Source organism: Aethalodelphis obliquidens, unplaced genomic scaffold, assembly GCF_003676395.1.
Source record: "Aethalodelphis obliquidens isolate GAN/ISIS:26980383/991018 unplaced genomic scaffold, ASM367639v1 scaffold26, whole genome shotgun sequence".
Classification (NCBI taxonomy): domain Eukaryota; kingdom Metazoa; phylum Chordata; class Mammalia; order Artiodactyla; family Delphinidae; genus Aethalodelphis; species Aethalodelphis obliquidens.
In genome coordinates, this window is record NW_020837970.1 from 16,418,724 (window position 1) to 16,440,112 (window position 21,389).

Sequence of the window (21,389 nt, forward strand, 5' to 3'; positions counted from 1 at the left end):
AGGCCACTTTGCAGAAGCATTTAACAGTAACACCAAAGGAGACAGAAGGATTTAGGGGGTTTTTTTCCCCTAGGGGAAAGGTGGAGAGAGGAATAAGAATTAGGGAGCACAAGGCCCTAAACAGATGAGAATAGGCTCTATCTCTTGTACCCGAGCCAGGCATGGAGCTCAGCATAGAGTGTGCATTTCACACGTGCTTTATATTTTCACACACAGTTCATTCCACACATGAGCTGGAGGAACTGGGGATTACAAAGCACATCTCCCTGGATTGGGCCCAGCTCTCTTACTTCTGTCCCATAAATTATGGACTTCTTTTTTTTTTTTTCAGGTGTCCGCTCTGTGCTGGGCTCCAGAAGTACAGACACAAAGGAGAGAATCCCTGTGCCTTTGTCCTTGAGAAAGTCACTTCACATCCCTGACCCTCATTTTGCCTAGGTGAACGTTTTCTCTGCCCGCCTCAGAGGGTCATGAGGCTTACCCAGGACAGTGCTCGGCACATGACAAAGGGCTGCGGCACCTGTGGTTAATTAGCAGAACCCTCTTAAACAATCTCCAACTAACCACCTTGCCAGATTACTGGAGGCTCTCCATGCCCCGCAGCAAGCACGGCGCCTGTGCCCAGGACACACCAAACCCTTGAAGCTAGCAGGTACTCTCCAATTTCCCCCGCACGTCGGTTCCAATCAGTTGAGTTGTATAGGCTTATCAAGAGTTATTTGTGTTTGTTCTCAACCTGTTCCTATCACTTTAATTAAATAGTTCAATTATTATTCCGTAATGCAATGAAATATGAAGGCGTAAAAACAGAGTCGTTTCATCATAAGCTAAGTTGAATGCTTGGGAGGGAATCAATGCATGTGATAACGCAACAACTTCCTGGTGAATTAATTGTGTAAGTGATATAACTGTAAAGGTTAGAGGGGAAAAAAAACCCTGTAAAATTGAATCTTTGGCATTCAGTTTTATGTTCTCAGTCTACCTTAAGGAAACAGAGGCTATAAATTGTCCACACTACTTTGTGGGCGTGGTTTTTTGGGGAAAGATAACAAAGGGTTCAAATCAGGGAACCCAAGGGATTGCCCACTTTCTATGACCTGTTGGGTCAAGTGACCCTCATCAAGCCAGCTCTCATCAGGTTCAAGAGAGTTTGTTCTGTACGTTTAATGGCTCCCCATGAGCTGGAAGGGGGAGTGTCATGGCTGACTCAAGCCATATCATTAGGGTGAGCCCCTCAGAGTTGGGAGAGACTTCGTAGTCACTGGGCCCAGGCTCTTCCTGTGGTGGGCATGTCCACCACAGACCCACACTGCCAAGTGGCCATCAGGGCTCTCTATGAATGCCACCAGGGACCCACCACCACTCAGATCAGAACCTGGCTAATTTTGAATTGTATTCTGGTAAGCATGCTTGATGCCCTTCTATCTCCTCTTTGCACTCCGTGAAGAGCCCTCCTCCTTTGCCTACAGGTGAAAGAGCTCCATGACTCACCCTCAGCTAAGAAGACAGCAGGTCCAGAAAGCAGCTAACACTCTAGTCTGAATTAGCTTCATTCATATAATGTCTAGGAAGCCATTTTCCCAGCGGCAGCCGCAGGGTCTTCTTATCCCTTCTAATGATTCTTTATTCCTTCCTAGGGCCTTCCCACCTCTCCAGCCCCTTCTTCCAAAAGATCGACGCTTGACCCCATTTCTGGCAAGATTTCTGGCAAGATTCTACCTGACCCCTGCTTCAAGTATAGAGGGGTAAGTACTGTGCTCTGGATCAAGACAGAGTCTAATCCTAGCACTTTCTACCTCTGAGAACTTAGACTATATACTTAACCTCTTCTGAAAGCTGTGATTTTCTCATTTGTATAATGGGAAGTCAAATAGCTTATTGTGATGGTTCATTCATTCAACAATTATTTTCTAGCACCTGCGCTATGCCAAGCGCCATGCTGCTAGGTGCTGGCGATGCAGGAGTGGGAGAACCAGAGACCTGCTGGACCAGCGAAGGGAAGGAAGCTTTGCTGGGTGATGTGCCGAGACAGGGGTTGGCAAACTCTTGCTGTAAAGGGCCAGATAGTAAATATTTTAGGTTTTACTCTGCCATTTTAACACAAAAGCCAAGCAAGCCATAAGCAACACATAAACAAATGGGGGTGGCTATGTTCCAACAAAACTTCGCAAAAACAGGCAGCGGGCCAGGTTTGACCTGCAGTGTGCCCGCTTCTGGGCTAACGTGTTAATACTTTCGGACCGGAGGCCAGTTCCAGATCACTCCAAGAAGGCGCCTTCCAAATTGTCTACTGTTGGATTCAGCCTTGAGCGCAAGGAGTTCTTCTGGAGGGTCTCCAAAAGTCTTTCTCTCCCTCCACGAAAGTTTCGTGCCTTTTGCTTATGTGGAGCTGGATGTATTAGATCCCAAGCTGGCTTAATTAGCTTTTCCAACCTGCTTCCCTAATGGGGAAGTGCGAATTCAATAGCATTCAGTGGTCCCTTTTAAGGAATTCAACAGGCACGACAAAGAGGCAACCGGTTCTGTGCTGCTGGGCTGGGAGGGCAAAGTCAGGTCTCCTCTCCAGACTTCAGTTCGTCTCTCTTAAAATGAGAGGGCTGGACTAGTGGTTTCCCAAACTTCAGCACTCATTGAAGGATGCAGGGTGCTTGTTAAGAATGCAGATTCCCAGGCCACTACTTTGGCTCCATTGTCTCAAATTCTGGAGATGGCTTGGGGACTCTGGGCTATTAACACGTGCCCCAGACGACTCTGGAGGAGGACACCCCAAGGAGCAGAGAACTTGGCCTCTTCTAACCCTGACGTTCAGTGGATGTCAACAGAGTTGAGGGAGACTGTGTGCCTTCTCTGGGCTGGGCTGGGCTGTGGTGGTACAGAGAATGGTGGTGGTGAGAATCATTATCTCGTCTGCAAGGACGTGGCAGGATGTGGTTGACCTGAACTTCCTGTGAGTGGGGGGAACCAGAGAACACGGGGACAGATTCGCACCCAGGCAGGAGGCTCAGCCCAGAGGCCTAGAGTGTGCTCAGTGGGTATTGGGAAATGAGAGCGTGGCCCCACCTCCTCTCTCTGACCTTAGGCAGGTCATCTCACTTCTCAGAGTCTCAGTCTCGTCATGCATAAAATGGGGATGCTGGTGGGTCCTTGCAAGGACACCATGAGGAACAATAACACTTATAAAATCTCTCCCTCCATTAATGGTAGAAAATCCTCTTTCAGTGGAATGAGGGTCCCCCTGAAAAGATCCAAGGCCAAGGTTAGGAGACTGCTCCAGGGGCCGGGTTTTACTGATGACTCACTGCTTGACCATGGAGTGAGTGAGACCCTTGGCCTTACTGAGCCTCACTTTGCTTGACTGTAGAATGGGATGCTAATGCACTTATGCTTCCCCACCGCCTTTCTCAGGACTCTTGAAGACCGGAGGAGACTATAAGTTAGAGAGTAGCAGTCAGGGACTATGGCAAAAATGTCCAAGACCTTCCTCGTTAGGCAGGGACGCATCTGACTTTCATAATGCCCTTGCTTTCCATCTGTTCTTTTTCAGACAGAGGAAGGAAGACAACAGCATCTCTGAAAGACATCCTCATCATATACAGCATTCTCTCTTTGACTTCTTTCCCTCTGAGTTTATCAGTTGATTAAGAAACTCACTGGATACCAACCGTGTACTAGGTGTAGGAAGGGGGATCCCTAACCATGAGAGACTCACTGTCCGGTTTGGAAGATAACACGTGTGAAATAGCGCTGCAGTGATGCTGCTGATGGTGACGAGGCTGGAAACGATGGGGAGAATGAAGATGATGGTGGCGCTGCCCATCCTGAACCACGTACAGTCACAAAGCATGTTTATGACCATGATCTTATTTCATATTCAAAACTATCCAAAAGAAACCCAATTTCAGGGATGAACAAACGGAAGTAATAACTGCTCTGAGATCAGATAAGAAGAAAATAGCTGAGTTGGATTCCAGCTTCTTTTTTTGGGCTCCACAAATGCCATTGTCCCCGAGATATCACAACTTTTTTCCTTTAAACTGCAGCAGAACGTTGCAAAATGCACATGATCATTAGACAGTAACTTGAGTAATTGCCGCATGGGAAGTGAATGTGACCAGAGATCAGAGAGCAGGCCGGTCAGGAGATGGGGCTGTAGTGATCAGAAGAGGCTTAGAGGAGAAAGGAGCAACTGAGTGCCGCCTAGGGGGCTGCACAGTATTTGGACATGCAAGTGGTAGAGATGGGAGATGGGGTGGCATTCTTGGCAGGAGGAAACATGTAGGTAAGAAAGGAAGTAAGAGAGTTCAAGGTGTATCAAGAAACGCCAGACCCTCGTCTGACTGGAAGGAGGGCATGTACAGTAGATCTGCTGGAGAAGAGGAGAACTTGGGGACGGTTTCTCCCAAAGGCCTGGAGCATTTCCCTTCATTTTGCCATAGGTGGGAGGGTCCACCCATCTTCTCTCTGTCATCCTTGTTGCTTTCAACCCCAAGTCCCTTTATAATCAAATCAAATCGAAGGACTGTCTGCAGTCTTAGCCCGAAGACAGAGCCTGTCACTTCCGACTTTTTTCTTTTAAAAATGTCAGAGTGCTGCTGAAACAGGAACAGCATTGAGGCAAGAGCTGCTCTGACTCACAAAGAGAACATCAAAGAAGCAGCAGCGATAAGGGGCTGGCAGTAATTGTGTGTGTGAGCAGAGTTTTCCTGACACTCTTTGAGGCCTAGGGGCCCCTCTGGGCAGCCTCGTTGTGGAAAGAAGCATGTGGTTTTCAGAAACAGGGTGACTCACCACACAGGCAGAGTTTGGGGACAGAGATATAGTCTTGGTCTGCTGGGACTTTCAGCCAGGAGCCCAGGCTTAGGGTTCTGGGTGTTGCACATCTCAGGTCTCCAGTGAGCTAAGATTCATCTGGCCATCCAAACATTCAAGCATCCATCCATCCATCCACCCATCCATCCATCCATTTAACTAATACTATGAGCACACACTCTATGTAGGCCCTGTGCTGGGTGCAAGATGATATAGTGGTGACCAAGATAGACACAGTCCCCGCCTTCAAGAGGCTGACAGTCTAGTGAAGAACAGATGTATTGAAGAAATAATTACATGGGTAACTGAATCACTACTGTGATAATGCTGTGAAAGAAAATATAGAGTACCCTGAGGGGGCACATAATAGGAGAGCTGACCTGTTCTGGGAAGCTGGTCAATGAAATCAGGGGCAGATGCTAGAAGATGGTGATACTAATAACTGTATGATCAGCCTTTTAGCACCATCTCTCCCACCATCAGGGATGGTAAGAGTGTAGAACTCACCCTTGTTCTTTCAAACCCTCTCTTTCTCCCCCCTCCCCCTCCCCCTCCTTCTCTCTCTCTCTCTCTACACACACACACACACCCACACACACACACAACCCATGATGAGTTAATGGAACAATCAAGTACTCTTTTTTTTTTAATGTCTTTATTGGAGTATAATTGCTTTACAGTGCTGTGTTAGTTTCTGCTGTATAACAAAGTGAATCAGCTATATGCATACGTATATCCTCATATCCCCTCCCTCTTGCATCTCCCTCCCACCCTCCTTATCCCACCCCTCTCGGTGGTCGCAAAGCACGGAGCTGATCTCCCTGTGCCATGCAGCTGTTTCCCACTAGCTATTTATTTTACATTTGGTAGTGTATATATGTCCATGCCACTCTCTCACTTCGTCCCAGCTTACACTTCCCCCTCCCTGTGTCCTCAAGTCCATTCTCTACGTCTATGTCTTTATTCCTGTCCTGCCCTTAGGTTCTTCAGAACCTTTTCTTTTTTTTTTTTTTTAGATTCCATATATATGTGTTAGCATACGGTATTTGTTTTTCTCTTTCTGACTTACTTCACTCTGTATGACAGACTCTAGCTCCATCCACCTCACTACCAATAACTCAATTTCGTTTCTTTCTATGGCTGAGTAATATTCCACTGTATATATGTGCCACATCTTCTTTATCCATTCATCTGTTGATGGACACTTAGGTTGCTTCCATGTCCTGGCTATTGTAAATAGTGCTGCAATGAACATTGTGCTACATGACTCTTTTTGAATTACGGTTTTTCTTAGGGTGTATGCCCAGTAGTGGGATTGCTGGGTCGTATGGTAGTTCTATTTTTAGTTTGTTAAGGAACCTCCATACTGTTCTCCATAGTGGCTGTACCAATTTACATTCCCACCAACAGTGCAAGAGGGTTCCCTTTTCTCCACACCCTCTCCAGCATTTATTGTTTGTAGAACAATCATGTACTTTTGATTCTAATAGACTTGGGTTCAAATCCCATATTCTCAACTTCCTACCTCTGTGGATTTGAATAAATTACTCTTTCTGATCCTCAGTGTCTTCCACTATAAAGTGGAATAATGGCCTTCAAGAGCTAGTTTAGGATATATAGACTGAAATCATTTCTATCCACTTTCTAGCCTAGAGTAGACCCTCAGTAACCTTGGTCAGATTTTAACCTGCTTTCACCTGTATGCAACTGTATGGAAATTTCACAGTAGGTTTTCTTCTCCAGAGATGGCCAGAGCACCAGTCCTTTTGTCTGAACTGGCTGGTGGAGTTCTAGAACATACCCATCTTTGATGAGAGTCTGAATTTGATGATCCCTGTTGCCCCAGGCTCTTAGGATTCTAGAAAGCCTTCATGAAAAGAGCAAAAACACAACCTGGATGTAATACACTCAGGTTCTTGTCCTGATTCTGCCATTGATAGCTATGGAATCTCTTTTGTCTCTGTGAACCTCAGTTTCCCCATCTGTCCAATGATGGAGTTGGACTCAAGTCCTTCTAGCCTAACAGTCCGTGACTTTGTGATTCTCCAGGAGGCGAGGTCCTGGCCAGAGCTGGAGGCTGGTCCAATCATGGCATCAGTAGAGTTTTACGTCACGTCTTGTCCTTCCCCAGGATGCCCTTTCTGCCGGCTGGCTCCCAATGCCAGAGCTCCCACCTGCCCAGGTTCCTCCAGACAGAGTGGGGAGCAGGGCCAACCAATAGCTCAGGTTATTCACACTGTGATCCTTGCACATTAATGCGCTTTCTTTCCCGAAGGGGATGTGCCTTTGGAAAGATGAACCTGGGGAGGGTAATGCTTACCTCCACCAAGTCCATCAGTAACGGGGAACTCCAGGGCTTGGGGTGGGGAAATGTATAGCTTCATCTCATATCACACCCAAGAGGGTGCTACTTACTCTGTGTATAGGCAGGGTACCAACCCTTAGGCTAGGGGGAGGGGGAGGGACCTGGGAGTCAGAGAGGGCAGAGCTGAAGGGGGCCTCCTGCCTTGTGGAGCCTCTCCCAGGGGAGAAGGAGTAGCATCCGCTGAGGTTGAGGCTTCTCTGTTTTATGGTCTGGCTTCCAGAGACCAGCCAGGGTGGACCAGGTCTAGGGGCATATTGTCCTAGACTCCCTCTCAGCTTGATTCAATTTCCTTAATAGTTATATATAAGTCTGTTCAGATTTTCTATTTCCTTGTTATTCAGTCTTGGTAGATCATGGGTTTCTGCGAATTTATTTCATCAAGGTTATTCAATTTGTTTATGTATAAGTTTTGTTCACAGTACAGTCTTAGAATCATTTTTATTTCTATAGACTTGGTAGTAATGTTCCCATTTCTCATTTTAATAATTTGAGTCTTCTCTTTTTTCTTAGTCAGTCTAGCTAAAGATTTGTTAATTTTGTTGATCTTTTTTTTTTTGATCTTTTTGAAGAAACAACTTTTGGTTTTGTTAATTTTTTCTATTGTTTTTCTATTCTCTATTTTGTTTATCTCTGCTCTAGTCTTTATTATTTCTTTTCTTCTGCTAGCTTTGGGTTTAACTCTTTTTTTTTTCTAGTTCCTTTAGTTATAAAGTTAGGTTATTGATTTGATATCTTTTTTTGTTTTTAATGTAAGTGTTTATAGCTATAAATTTCTCCCTTAGCACTCCTTTGGCTGTGTTCCATAAGTTTTGGTATGTTTTATTTTTTATTTCATTTGTCTCTAAATATTTTCTAATTTCCCTTGATCCATTGGTTGTTTAGGAGTATGTTTTTAATTTGGTTGTTTGATCCATTGGTTGTTTGATGGTTGTTTAGGAGTATGTTTTTAATTTCCACAAATTTGTGAATTTTCTAGTTTTTCTTAATGATTTTTAACTTCACCTCTTTGTGAAGGTACTTTGTATAATATCTATCTTTATAAACTATTGAGACAATTTATGGCCTAACATATGGTCTATCCTGGAAAATGTCCCATGTGCACTTGAGAAGAATGTGTATTCTACTGTTGGGTAAAGTGTAAAGTCAGGTCTGGTTAGTTTAGTATGTTGTTCAAGTCCTCTATTTCCTTATTTATCTTCTGTCTGTAGTTTTACCCAATATTGAGAGTGAAGTATTGATGGCTTCAATTATTATCATAGGACTCTTTATTTCTCCCTTCAATTCTGTCAATTTTTGCTTCACATATTTTGATGGCCTATTATTAGGTGCATGAATATCTATAATTGTTATATCTTCTTGATATATTGAAACTTTTATTAATATATCCACTCCCATTCTCTTCTGTTTTCTATTTGCATGATATATTTTTCTATGCTTTCACTTTTAACCTATTTGTGTCTTTGGATATAAAGTGAGTCTTTTGTAGACAGTATATTGTTGGGTCATGTTTTCTTAAACCATTCTGCATTTTCATTGTTGAGTTTAATCCATTTACATTTAATGATATAACTAACAATGAGGCTTACTTCTGTCATTTTACTATTTGTTTTCTATATGCTTTATAGCTTTTTTGTCCCTCTTTTCCTTCATTACTGTTTATTTGGGGGGTTTTTGTAGTGAAACATTTTAATTCCCTTCTCATTTCCTTTTGTATATATGCTATACCTACCTTCTTTGTAGTTACTATGGGGATTACATTAACATCCTCAAGTTATAATATTCCAATTTGAAATGATATCAGCTTAACTTCAATAACATACAAAAACTCTGGTCCTTTAGGACTCCATAACCACCCTTTGTTATTGATATTACAAAATTACATAGTTATACATTGTGTATCCAAAACCAAAGTAATAGTTGTTTTTTTTTTTAGCGCATTAATCTCTTAAATCATGTAGAAACCATAATATGGAATTACGAACCAAAAGTTACAATAATAATGTTATTGTTTTTGATTTTTTCTTTTAGCATTTTGACTATATCGGCACAATACCTCTGGTCTCCAAAGTCACTGATAAGAAATCTGCTAGGGCTTCCCTGGTGGCGCAGTGGTTGAGAGTCCGCCTGCCGATGCAGGTGATACAGGTTCGTGCCCCGGTCCGGGAAGATCCCACATGCCGCGGAGCAGCTGGGGCCGTGAGCCATGGCCGCTGAGCCTGCGCGTCCGGAGCCTGTGCTCCGCAACAGGAGAGGCCATGACAGTGAGAGGCCCGCGTACCGCAAAAAAAAAAAAAAGAAAGAAATCTGCTAATAATCTAATTGACAATTCTTTGTGAGGAATCACTTCCCTCTTGCTGCTTTCAAATTCTCACTTTGTCTTTGTCTTGCGATAGTTTGATTACAATATGTCTTTGCGTGGGTCTCTTTGAGTTCATTTTACTTGGAGTCTTTTAAGCTTTTTTTTCACTGCTGCATTCTGAGAGGGGGCAAGTGGTAAAGTAGAGGTCGTCTCTGTGCTGTGATTTATAGGGTGCTTTGTCAGCAGCTGCCTGTCTTCCCCACAATGCCGGAAACTCCCCATTACGACTTCAGGTGAAGACCAATAAAGGGGCACCGTGGCCTCCTCCCATCAGCATGCAGTTCTGTACTAGGGAACGCGTGACAACTATACACGGTGGTTCTCACTAGGGCCGTTTTTCCTCCAGGGCACATTTGGCGAAGTGTGGAGACATTTCTGTTTGTCACAACCGGAGGGTGTGGTACTGCTGGCGTCTAGCGGGTAGAGGCCAGCGATGCTGCTTTACAATCCACAGGGTAGCCCCCGTGACAAAGAATTACCCAGCCCAAGACATCAACAGTGCCGGGGTTGAGAAACCCTGGACTGTGGGATAAATGGATGAGTCGGAGCATCCCTAGAAACATTCATTTTACTCATTGGTAAATAATTTAAAACAATATTTAATATTAAAATAAGTATACCTATTAAGGTATAGTAAAGCAGGACAGATTTTTTTTTTTTTCTTCCCCTAAAACCCTGTCCTCCCTCCACCCTCCCCTCCTCTACACCCTCTTCCTGGGGCTTAAGACCCATGAAAACCTCCTCAGGAGGCTAGCCAAGCTGAGATAAAGGAGAAGGTCCTTTGTCATCTATCTCACTGCAGGCCTAAGGGCCCACTGGATGGTGGAGCCCGGGAAGAGGGGTAGCACTGTGTGTGTGAGGGGGAACAATGTGGGCTCAGAGGTGAGAGTCAGGTAAGAGGGCTGGGGGAGCTGCATGCAGGGCGAGAGCAAGCTGTGTCCTGACAAGAGCACAGGGAGTGTGAGGAGGGAGAGGACGAGGCAAGTACCACCCGGCAGGTGAAAGTACAGTGGTACCTGAGAGACCACGGTTAAAGAGTAAATATCTGCACTGCAGAAAAACGAATTACTCCATAAATCACCTGGGAAAGTAGTGGGGTGTAACAGGGGGATAGGAACAAAGAGAACCATCCAGACTGAGTAGGATGAGAGGGGCTACTCGAGGAGTAGCCCTTCCTGCATCCCTGACCCCAGGTGCCCTGGGTGCAGCCTGCCTGCCTGGGCACTGATGCCTCGGGCTGGTCTGGCCGATCAGGCTCCTTTCCCTGCTCTCAGCCTCTCCCTGCCACTCTGCCGTTCTTCTGGGTCCTCCTTGTTCAATACCACACTCATGCTGCACTCCCCTGCTCAAGAACCACCAGTGGCTCCCTATGGCTCGTGTCATCACATCTAAATGCCTCTCTGTGGCTTCTGAACGCAATTATTAATTCAATGAGTCTTTATTTTTAAATCACATGTTGGAATTGAAAATGGAACACATGAACATGATCAAATAACCCAACGGTATAAAAGTATCAATATAAACAATGAATATTGCCTCTCACTCAGATCCTCAAATACCCCAGGGACACCAGAAATGTGCTATAGATATCAGAGGATACATGTACATGCTTTTTCTTACAAAAATAGGACATTATATACTTTGTTCTTCACCTTGACTTTATCCCTTATAAATATATCTTTGAGATGCCTGCCTTTTGGCACAGTATTCCATCAGACGAAGGCACCATGGTTTATTTAATCAGACCCCTACTGAAAACGTGGCTTCTAATCTTTTGCTAAGATAAGCAATACCACAATAAACACCCTTGTACAGCCCCTTTTGCATATGAGCAATGCACAGCTACATCTGAGAACTAATTCTTAGAAGCAGAGTGGCCATATCAAAGGGCATGTGTGTTTTCCGTTCTGATAGGTGCTACAAACCGCTTTGCAGGGCAGGCAGAGCCAGCTTCCCTCCAGGCTAGTCAGCCTGTGTTCTCATCAAACGTTGTGATCTTTGCCAATCTGCTAAGTGAAAAATAGCGCTTGTTTTATTTTGCATTTCTTTGATTACGATTGAGGCTGGGTATCTTTTCATCTGTTTCAAAGTCATTTGTATTCTTTTTCCTGCGAACTGGCTGCTTTCAAGCCCTTTGACAATTCCTCTCTAAGGGTCTGGAGCAAATATTGATCAACAGCCACTTATGTGCCAGGTAAGTCAGCGATGGCCTCTGCCCACCCTAAATAGTCGATCCTCGTCCTCCCTGATCCACTGTTATCCCTTAGTCCCCCCTCCCCAAACCCCAGCTTCCATCCCATACTTCTGTCATCTTCCAGACACCACTTGTCCTCACCACAGCCTCCCCTGCACAAGGTAAAGGCAGGTGAGTGTGCAGAAGTGATGAGTACCTCTCATTCTGTTAATAACATCCTTCAATTTCTAAAACAGTTAATTATGAAAAAAATAATGCATACCGGGCTTCCCTGGTGGCACAGTGGTTGAGAGTCCACCTGCCGACGCAGGGGACACGGGTTCGTGCCCTGGTCCGGGAAGGTCCCACATGCCGTGGAGCAGCTGGGCCCGTGAGCCATGGCCGCTGAGCCTGCGCATCTGGAGCCTGTGCTCCGCAATGGGAGAGGCCACAACAGTGAGAGGCCCGCGTATCGCAAAAAAAAAAAAAAAAAAGCATATCCTCGTAGAACACATAGATCATATAGAGAAGTATAAGTAAGAAAATTTAAAAATCCCATGTGATGCCAGTCACACTGAGATGAACATCTTTAGGTTACTTCTTTTGCTACTGTACTCTGCATATATGTGTCCTTCTTATAAAACTGAGATCATACTGTACGTATAGTTTGTTTTGTCTTTTCCCAGTTAATACTATGTTATTGAGAACTTACGGGCCTCTCACTGTTTTGGCCTCTCCCGTTGCGGGGCACAGGCTCCGGATGCGCAGGCTCAGCGGCCATGGCTCACGGGACCAGCCGCTCCGCAGCATGTGAGATCTTCCCGGACGGGGGAACGAACCCGCGTCCCCTGCATCGGCAGGTGGACTCTCAACCACTGAGTCACCAGGGAAGCCCGAGAACTTTTAAACTATTCAAAACCCTCACTTCTATTGGTCAAAAATCTCTTTCATATGAATGTTCTAAAATTTATTGAACCAATCCCCTGTTCATGGATTTTGTTTTTCTTCTCCCTTCCTCCCCTCTTCCCCTCCTCCCCCCACCCTCCCTTTCTTCCCTCCCTCCTTCCTCTTTACACACCAGTACTGTTTATATCTCCAATTATTTCCTTCATGTGGATTCCTAGAAGAGCATCTACTAGGTCAAGGGTTAAATTTTTTATTTTAAAAAAATTTTTTTTAAATTTAAATTAAAATTTTTTTTGCGGTACGTGGGACTCTCACTGTTGTGGCCTCTCCCATTGCGCAGCACAGGCTCCGGACGCGCAGGCTCAGCGGCCATGGCTCACGGGCCCAGCCGCTCCGCGGCATGTGGGATCTTCCTGGACCGGGGCACGAACCCGTGTCCCCTGCATCGGCAGGCGGACTCTCAACCACTGCACCACCAGGGAAGCCCCAAGGGTTGAATATTTTTTAAAAATTATATTTATTAAACTATAGTTGATTTACGATATTGTTTTAGTTTCAGGTGTACAGCTTCCGATTCTTTTCCATTATAGGTTATTACGAGATATTGACTATAGTTCCATGTGCTATACAGCAAATCCTTGTTGTTTATCTGTTTTATACATAGCAGTGTGTCTCTATTAATCCCATACTCCTAATTTATCCCTCCCCCTCCCCTCAAAGGATTGAATATTTTTACGGTTCTTGATTTTCTCAATTGCTGGTTCAAAACATATTCTACCTCCTTCTAACCAGTATGTCTAGATATTGGACAGCAAAAAAACATGACCCCCTTACAGTGTGGATTCTTGATGTGATTTTGGTTCTGTTACTGAGGCGAACTTCTGTGAGTGCGATTCAAAGCTAAGTCATGGGTCGGGGAGAAGGCAGGAGGGGCACGAGGCACCCGTTTTGCCAGCACAGATCAGGGCAGAAGTGGCATGGTCCTGGAGCTGTGAGTCATGGTGGCCATTCCTGTTCTGGAACTTTCTGATCGAGGCAGAAGCAGCAGTTCCATTGGTAGCCAGTTCTGTCTTGTGCTTTTGAGACTCATCCCTGGAAGCCCAGCCTAGGAAGATTACTTGCACGTCCTGGTGATTCTGCAAGCTACCTATTTTCCTTAATAAATTCTGTTTTGCTTAAACTAGCTGAGTGGATTCTGTTGTCCACGGCTAAGAACACTGACCAACAAAATCCCCGTTTGTCAAGATGTCCACCAGGAAGGTCATATCAATTTATGGTCCCACAAAGTGTGAGCGGACGTGATGCTGAGGGCATTTCAGGAAAGCCTGCTTCTCTTTTCTGGGGAATGTGGTCAGGGAAGGTGTTCTTAAAGAGATCCTGGCTGGGACGGTCAGTGCTACTGCTTCATTTTTGAGCACTTACCATGTGGCAGACATGAATCTTATCAGCCTTTCAAGACCACTATGAGGGATGTAATATTATCCCCAGTTCACAGAGGAAGAAACTGAGGCTCAGAGAGGTCACATGACTTGCCCCAGGCCACGCAGCTAATTCAAAGGGAAGATCGGACACAACCACAGATTGGCTAGACCCCAAAGCCCATGCTTGGCTCACAGCTGTGGTCTACCTTGCGTGTCCAATTCTGTTCCCGGGGTTATCCGCCTGGCACTAGAAATTCTCTTCTGCCCCTGGCGCCTCTCTGAGCTCAGGGCACTTCACAGCACCACCAGTGACATCTGGTCCCTCCGCTGCTGTTTGCTGGGAGCCCCTTCCATCACCAGGGGAGGGGGGCCGTCCTCTTGATCTCCAGGCCCCCTCCTAAACCTCAGAAAGATGTTCATTGAACACCCACTGCTGTTCACCAGGCAGCTCCTCCAGTGTGCCTGGACGTTGTGTTCAATACTTTATTCACATCGTCTCATCCAGTCTCCAAACTTCCCTGAGAGGCAGAAGTACAATCTTTGTTTCATGAGTTTAGAGAAATTATGTAATTTGGCCAAGGGCACACAGCTGGTGAATGTTGAAATCCAGCCACAACCCAGCTCTGCTTGACTTGAGTCCAGGGTTAAAATAGGATCATATTCCCCAAAGAGTAGGAAAAGTGGCAAATGTGCGGGGGAGAAAGCCTGCAGATACCACCTCAAGCCAGAGTCAACCAACACAGCCATCCCTGGCGATGAGTGGGCTGACATCACGTGTCCTGACTAGCGGCCCCGAGAAGGACTCTGCATCTCTCCTGGGATAGCCCTGCCCCAAGTGCGTGTCCTGAGGAACTACCCTCAGACAATGCCAAAGGGAGGGACATTCTACAAAATAACTGGCCTGCACGCTTTACAAGTGTCAAGGTCAAGAAAGACAGAGAGCACAAGAACTGTTCCAGACCAAAGACATCCAACAAGCAAATGCAAGGCCCGATCCTAGATTGGACCGTGGACCAGAAAAAAAAAATTGCTCTAAAAGACATTAGAGGGACAATTGGCAAAATTTGGATGTAGGCTGCATACTAGCATTACATCCCTGTTGTGTCCTGAGTTTGTTGATGTGGGTATATGAGAAATTATCCTTGCTTTTAGAAAACACCTGCTGGAGTAAAGGGGAGAAGGAATAGTCATAGCAATAGACAGTGTGATATGTATAAATAGTGATAAAGCAAAAATGGTAAAATGCTAAATTGGTAAATCTAGGTGAAAAGTACATGTGAATTTGTGGTCCTATTCTTTCAATATGTACTTAGGTTTGAAAAATTACAAAATAAAAATTGGAAAAAATATCGATCCTTCCTGGAGCCAATGCTTTAAGCTACGGACAGAAGAGGAAGAAAGGCAATTCCCACTTACAGAGGACCTGCCCTGTGCCGGGCACTGACTTCCATGTTTAGATTTCCACAAGGCCCCTGGGAAGTGGTGCTGCTTGTGCCCATTTTACAGATGAGGAAACTGATGCTCAGAGACCCAAAGTAAACAGCCTAGGGCACACGGCAGTTAGTGGCCGGGCAGGCTTTCAAGTCCACGTTTGTCTGACTGCTAAACTCACAAGCTTCCCACCTACCGCTGGACAGAGAGGCAGTGCAGGAAGGGTGTGGGTGGGGATGACAACCTTGATGTCTGGTCCTAGACTGGCCCCCATGGGCCCTGAGGGCAGAGACCCTGGCCAGTGGAGGGTACTTTGGGAGGATGACCAGTGAGGGGAGAGAATGTTGGGAGGGGGCCCAGGTTTCTCATGCCTGCAGCTTCAGATCACAGCCCCTGTTGTCACCCAGGCTTCTTCTGAACGGGGCCGCCAGAAGGCAAGAAGAGGGCCAGGGTCCGAGCCGGCAGGAGCTCAGAGCTGCTGGCTCTTTGGGGAGATGACAAAGCCTGACAGCTGGGTCTGAATTCCAGTCCCACTCTCCTTTTATGGGCAGAGCCTACTTTCTCTCACTGAGGCATTAACTAGTAAAATGACATGAGGGATAATGGCTGTTCTCAGCATCCACCCTGTCACTGTGAAGCCATTTTATATTTCATCATCCTAACAATCCTTGTAAGCAAGTATTGCTGTTTGCATTTTACAGAGGTGGGGACTGAGGCTCAGGAAGCCCAGGTAACTAGCTCAAGGTTGCATTGCTCAGGAAAAGCAGAGTTGGGTTTCACGAGGTCTGGGTGGCCCCGCAGCCTGCCATGGTGCTTTGGCCCTGACTCCAGACCCCAGCAGGGGGAAAGGACCTTTGGAAACCAGCATGTGCCTCCTCTTATTTGGCAGTGGAGGGAGCTGAGCTCTCCAGGGAGGCATGGAGACATACCCAAGGCCCACTGCCAGGGAGTGGCCAGCCAGCCCCAGAGACCAGGTCTCCGGACTCCTGGACCAGTGCTCCCTTTGGGAAGTGGAAGGTGTGTGCAGAAGCTGGGCTGTTGGACTAGTTGGGGCCACCGTGGGCCGAGTTGTGCATTGGATGAAAGGGTTTCTGATGGTGCACTCGGCCACCTCACCTGCTTTCTCACATCCTCCTGTACCCTCGGCTCTCTCATTGCAACCACACCCAAGCATACTCTGTCTACATGCTGTGTTCTGGATGATAAGGGCCCCCTACTATGGTGACCTGTGCTCTAGTAACCCCTGCCCCTAGCCATCTGGGAGAGGGGTCTGCTAAAGAACCCGACAGAGTCAACAACTATAACACTATGTAGCATCCCTTTATTTAACAGGCATCTTCAGGAGATCATGATGCCTTACTTCCAATGAATAAAGCTCTAATATAGAACTTCAGGCACTATGGTAGGCTCCCAGGGAGACATGTTGAGATGGAGCCTGTAGTTTGAAAAATCACAGTATCATAAAACCTCAAGCCACCCAGTGTAATCCCCTACTCCAACCTGAGCCTGGAATGCCCTTAAAGTATCCCCACCAGGGGTCATCTGGCTTGGTTACCTCTAGTGCCGGGGAGCTCATTACCTCACGAGTCAGACTATTCCATCCTGAGTGGCTGCTCAATAGCTTCGTTGTGTAACAGCTAACGTGATTCTTTTTTTTTTTTTTTTCCAGGGCTCCAGCTGGTCTGTCTGAGGGCGGGCGGCTAGTCAGGGTTGACTCTATTCCAGCAGGAACAGGTGTGCATTTCTCCCCGTGACAGCATGGAATCAGTCATCCTCACACCCGAGGTCAAACATTTGTCGCCTCTCCATGGTGGCGGCAGTCAGCCTGCCTTATTTTTCCATGTCGGAAGAATCCAATTTTAGCAGGACCTTTCTTGGGTTACATGTCACAGAGTTCTCTGACATCAGGTCGTATTTACGGGCTCGGTGCCAGGACTGTCCCCCAGCACGCCCCACCTTGGCTGGCCTTATTTCGCATCAGTTTCTTTTGAAAACATGGAAGTAAAGCCCCCGAGTCTCAGTTGAGTGTAATACACGTGAATGGTGGCAACAGAGGTCTGTGACCCGGGCCCACCCTACAGTGGCATACGGCGCTGTCTGGAAGGTACTATGCTGATGAAAGAGACACCAAACCAACCAGCTAAGGTCATATCACCCAACTCAATAACTGTCTTTCCATGCTTCCTGATGTGTGCCACACTCTATATTGGAACAAATAACACTAAATAAAATAGAATTCGGTGCATCAAGATTTGGTTTAGGCAATACGTTCTGGAATGCATGGTGTGGTATGGGAGGCAAGATATCATTGGTGTAATCAGGGGATACTTCCTCAGGGAGGTGGCCTTTGGGTAGGTTTTGAAGAATGGTTACAAGTAGCTATGCAAAGTGAAGGAGTTCACCTGCTGTAACTAACGGCCAATGTAACAATAGCAGTTTATTTCTCCCTCATGTAACAGTAATAACTTAAGCAGTCTGGGGCTAATGTGGCAGTTTCATGGTTTTGAAGACCCAGGATCCATCTGTCTTATTGCTCTGCCATTTTCTATCAGCAACTTTTATCATATGGTCCACAATAGCTGCGATAGCACCTGCCATCATATCATGAGTTCAGTCTACAGAAAGAGAAAAAGTAGAAGTTGAGGAAATGCCATCTTCATTAAGGACAGACATGACCTAGAACTTGTACACACCACTTTCCTCTATCTCATTGGTAGAATTTTGTCCATGGCCACACCTATCTCCAGCCTGGGGAATAGAGTCTTTAGTTCTATTCCCAAAGGCCATGGGAGAATGGATCCCTGAGGGAAACCAGCAGTCTTTGCCACAAAAGAAGAGCCGAACCCAGGCAGCAGGAGATTGGCATGAACTTGGCCTGGGAGTGAGGGGATGAGTCTGTGAGGAGGAGCATTTCCCCAGACGTGGAAGAGTGGAACACTGGACCCTCACATTGATCTTTGAGAAAAAAATCTGTACTCCAATAAGTCTGGAAAATGATGCCCATTTTATCTCTCTCTACTTAGAGATCGACCAAGCACAGCAACATATTGATGGTTCTGATAAGTCCTGCAGAATAGAATCCGATAGGCTTTTAAATCATTATTGTTTCCCAAACTTTCAGGATCAGACAACAATCTGTGCATCTGGCCCACCAGGCCACTCCTCACATTCCTCTCTGATAGGGTTCCTCCAACTGGAAAGAGGAGGACGGTTAATCGCCAGGGGAACCCCAGGTAAGGTCGTGGCTTATCTAAGTTGCTTAACATTTCTGTTGAGGTTTTAGAGAAACAATAAACAACACCCCTTATCTTGCCCCACTTGAGTTCAGGACACATTGAGAGGTGGCTGCAGGGTCACTCAGAGGGAGATCAAAATGTCAGCTTTATTCTGGTAAGTGTTACATATGGGTACAAGGCTCAGGCTCGTGGGCAGAGGGGTTGCTCACATCCCGCCTGAATCAGCCAGACTTTCCCACCCAAGCACAGACACAGCGAGCTGACTGCAGGCCCCATTCTCAGTAGTAGGACTGAGGGTGCCCTCGGTACAGGCAGGCAGACCCCCAAGAGGGAGAGCCCAGAAGGGCAGAGCCATGGGGCTCAGTTCCTTCCCAAACTCACCACTCAGGTAAGTCACCCACCCCTCCCAACACACTCCACGCCTCGGTTTCCTTACTTGTCCGGTGGGAATATTGAAACCCATACTACCTGCCTCCACGGTTGCTATGGGGATGCCACAAAGGTTGATGGGGAAATGTCTTGAAACAATTTAAACCCCAAATTATCTTATTCGGGTATCTGTTCTCATATTTTTCTCATTGGGTTGATGTTTACGTTAAATATTCAATGACTCATTCATTCATTCAAAGAGTACATAAGTTAGGTATAAGCTGGGAGCTGGAGAATACAGCACAGATTCTCTGCTCAAGGAGAAGGAACAAGCTGGGCTCACCTGGCCCAAGCCCTCCTCTGTGGCTGAGGAAGCAGAGCTTGGAACCATCAAGGACCTCATCCAAGAGTTGGGGCAGCCAGGCCACTTGAGCCCCTAGGCTCTCCCAACACGCCACATCCCGCCCCACCTCTGTGCCTGCCTGACACCTTGAATGTCCTCTCCTCTCGACTCCACTTACACAAATTCTATCAATTCTTTGAGATCGCTCCAGACCCATTCCGTCTGCTATACCATTGTTTATTTTAGCCATCCCTATCTTGGCGCTCACCAGACCCTTCTTATCTTCAGTGCTCATCTTAGCCCTCGACTTTCTTCTCTGGTTTTACGAGGCTACGTGTCATCTCCTCCCTTAACTGCCCCATGCCCCGGTCTCAGGCGCAGGACTGGACACGTAGGAGGGGTCAGGGAGGGCTTGGCGACTGACGGCCTGCTGACAGATTTAGCCGGCCGGGAAAGGTGACAGTGTGGACATGATCTCATTTTCCCCTTTCGCTGACATGTTCCTAATTCGGCTTTATGAGATTTTTCTGGAGTGTCAGCTGTGCTGTTTTGAGCTGGGCTGTGAAGGGCAGAATGTCCAGAGGTAGGGGATGGCATGTGGGAAGGGCTTGGCCGAGGGCAAGGGTGTCTGCAGCCTTTCCCAGCTTTCAGAGGGTCTCGGAATGTTCTGGCCCACTTTGGAGTCTTAAAGGGACACGTTGAGAAAAAAAAAATACTTAGAGAGATTTGGGAATGTGGACCACAGGGAAAATATAATAGAAGGCCCAGGGTAAGGTGCCCCGCCCTGGGCAAATCACTTAAGACCTGCGAAGTTGGGGCTGTGAGCGGAATGCCATCCCATGATCAGTGCCGACGGGACAGGCGACCCGGAGGTGGGATTCCCCAGAAATGACTCAGCCATGCTGGACCTTGGTCTGCGTGTGGTCTCTGATGGCCGCTACTCCGTGCCTCAGTTTCCTCATCTATTAAAAGCGGATGGAGTTGGACTCCATCTCCGGTTACAAGTTAGTCTCGGGTGTTTCATTTTTAAACTTGAATTGTTTCTCTATTTAAAAGTTGGAATATTTCACATTAAAAATTGTATTTTATGGATGTCCTTTAAAAAAAGTCAGAACGCCCAGAAATCCTGGGCCCTCAGGACAGTAGTCTGTGTGGCTGTCACCACCCCTCTCCCTGACGTGTCCTGGCTCTCCTTTTCCTCCGACGTGACCTTGTGGCCCCAATGGCATTCGGGTTTGTCTCCAACCATCGCCCTGACCCCATGCTTCCTGTCGATTCTTCCAGTGACAGCATCATGTGATTCTGAGTGGAGAGCGGGAAGGGCAGTGCCTAGGGGACCCGGGCTCTGTGTTCTGGCCCTGACCCTGTGCTGACCCGTCGATTGACCCCGGTGACCCACCTCCCCTCTCTGCCTTCATTTTCCTCAGCTGTTAAAAGAGGCAGTCGGTCAAATCCATCAATAAGGTCTTTTCAAGTTCTCACAATCTGTGACTCTTTGAAAATGCCAAGTACCAGAGTGAAATGGAACTATGATTTAAACCTTGTGGAATTTGGCTGCCCTGTTCCCTTGCAAACTTCATGTTGCGTGTGAAGGGGGAGAGGGAGGGAAAGAAGGAATGGGGGGGCGGGGCTTGAGAAAATCCTCCCTAGTGAGATGGAGCAAGTCTTTGACTCAGGCAGACCTTCTGGGCTGTGGATAAAGTTGAAAGAGGCAGCACCGTCTCCTGAAATTCCTTCCAGGTCAACTGAAGTCTTGGAATTCCCTCAACCCAACATTTCCAGAAACCTGAGGCTCTGAGTTTAAATGGATGGTGTATGTATACTACAAATGTAAAATAGATAGCTAGTGCGAAGCAGCCGCATAGCACAGGGAGATCAGCTCGGTGCTTTGTGACCACCTAGAGGGGTGGGATAGGGAGGGTGGGAGGGAGACGCAAGAGGGAAGAGATATGGGGATATATGTATATGTATAGCTGA

The 21,389-nt window shown here is 46.6% G+C and overlaps 1 long non-coding RNA gene across 1 annotated transcript; it reads left to right on the forward strand.

Moving 5' to 3' along the window:
* Positions 1-337: 337 nt before the first annotated feature.
* On the forward strand, positions 338-5,436 carry LOC113629328 (uncharacterized). Its single transcript, XR_003436498.1, has 3 exons — positions 338-652; positions 1,638-1,745; positions 3,545-5,436. It is a non-coding gene; the product is annotated as an uncharacterized LOC113629328 (long non-coding RNA).
* The last annotated feature ends 15,953 nt before the right edge of the window (positions 5,437-21,389 follow it).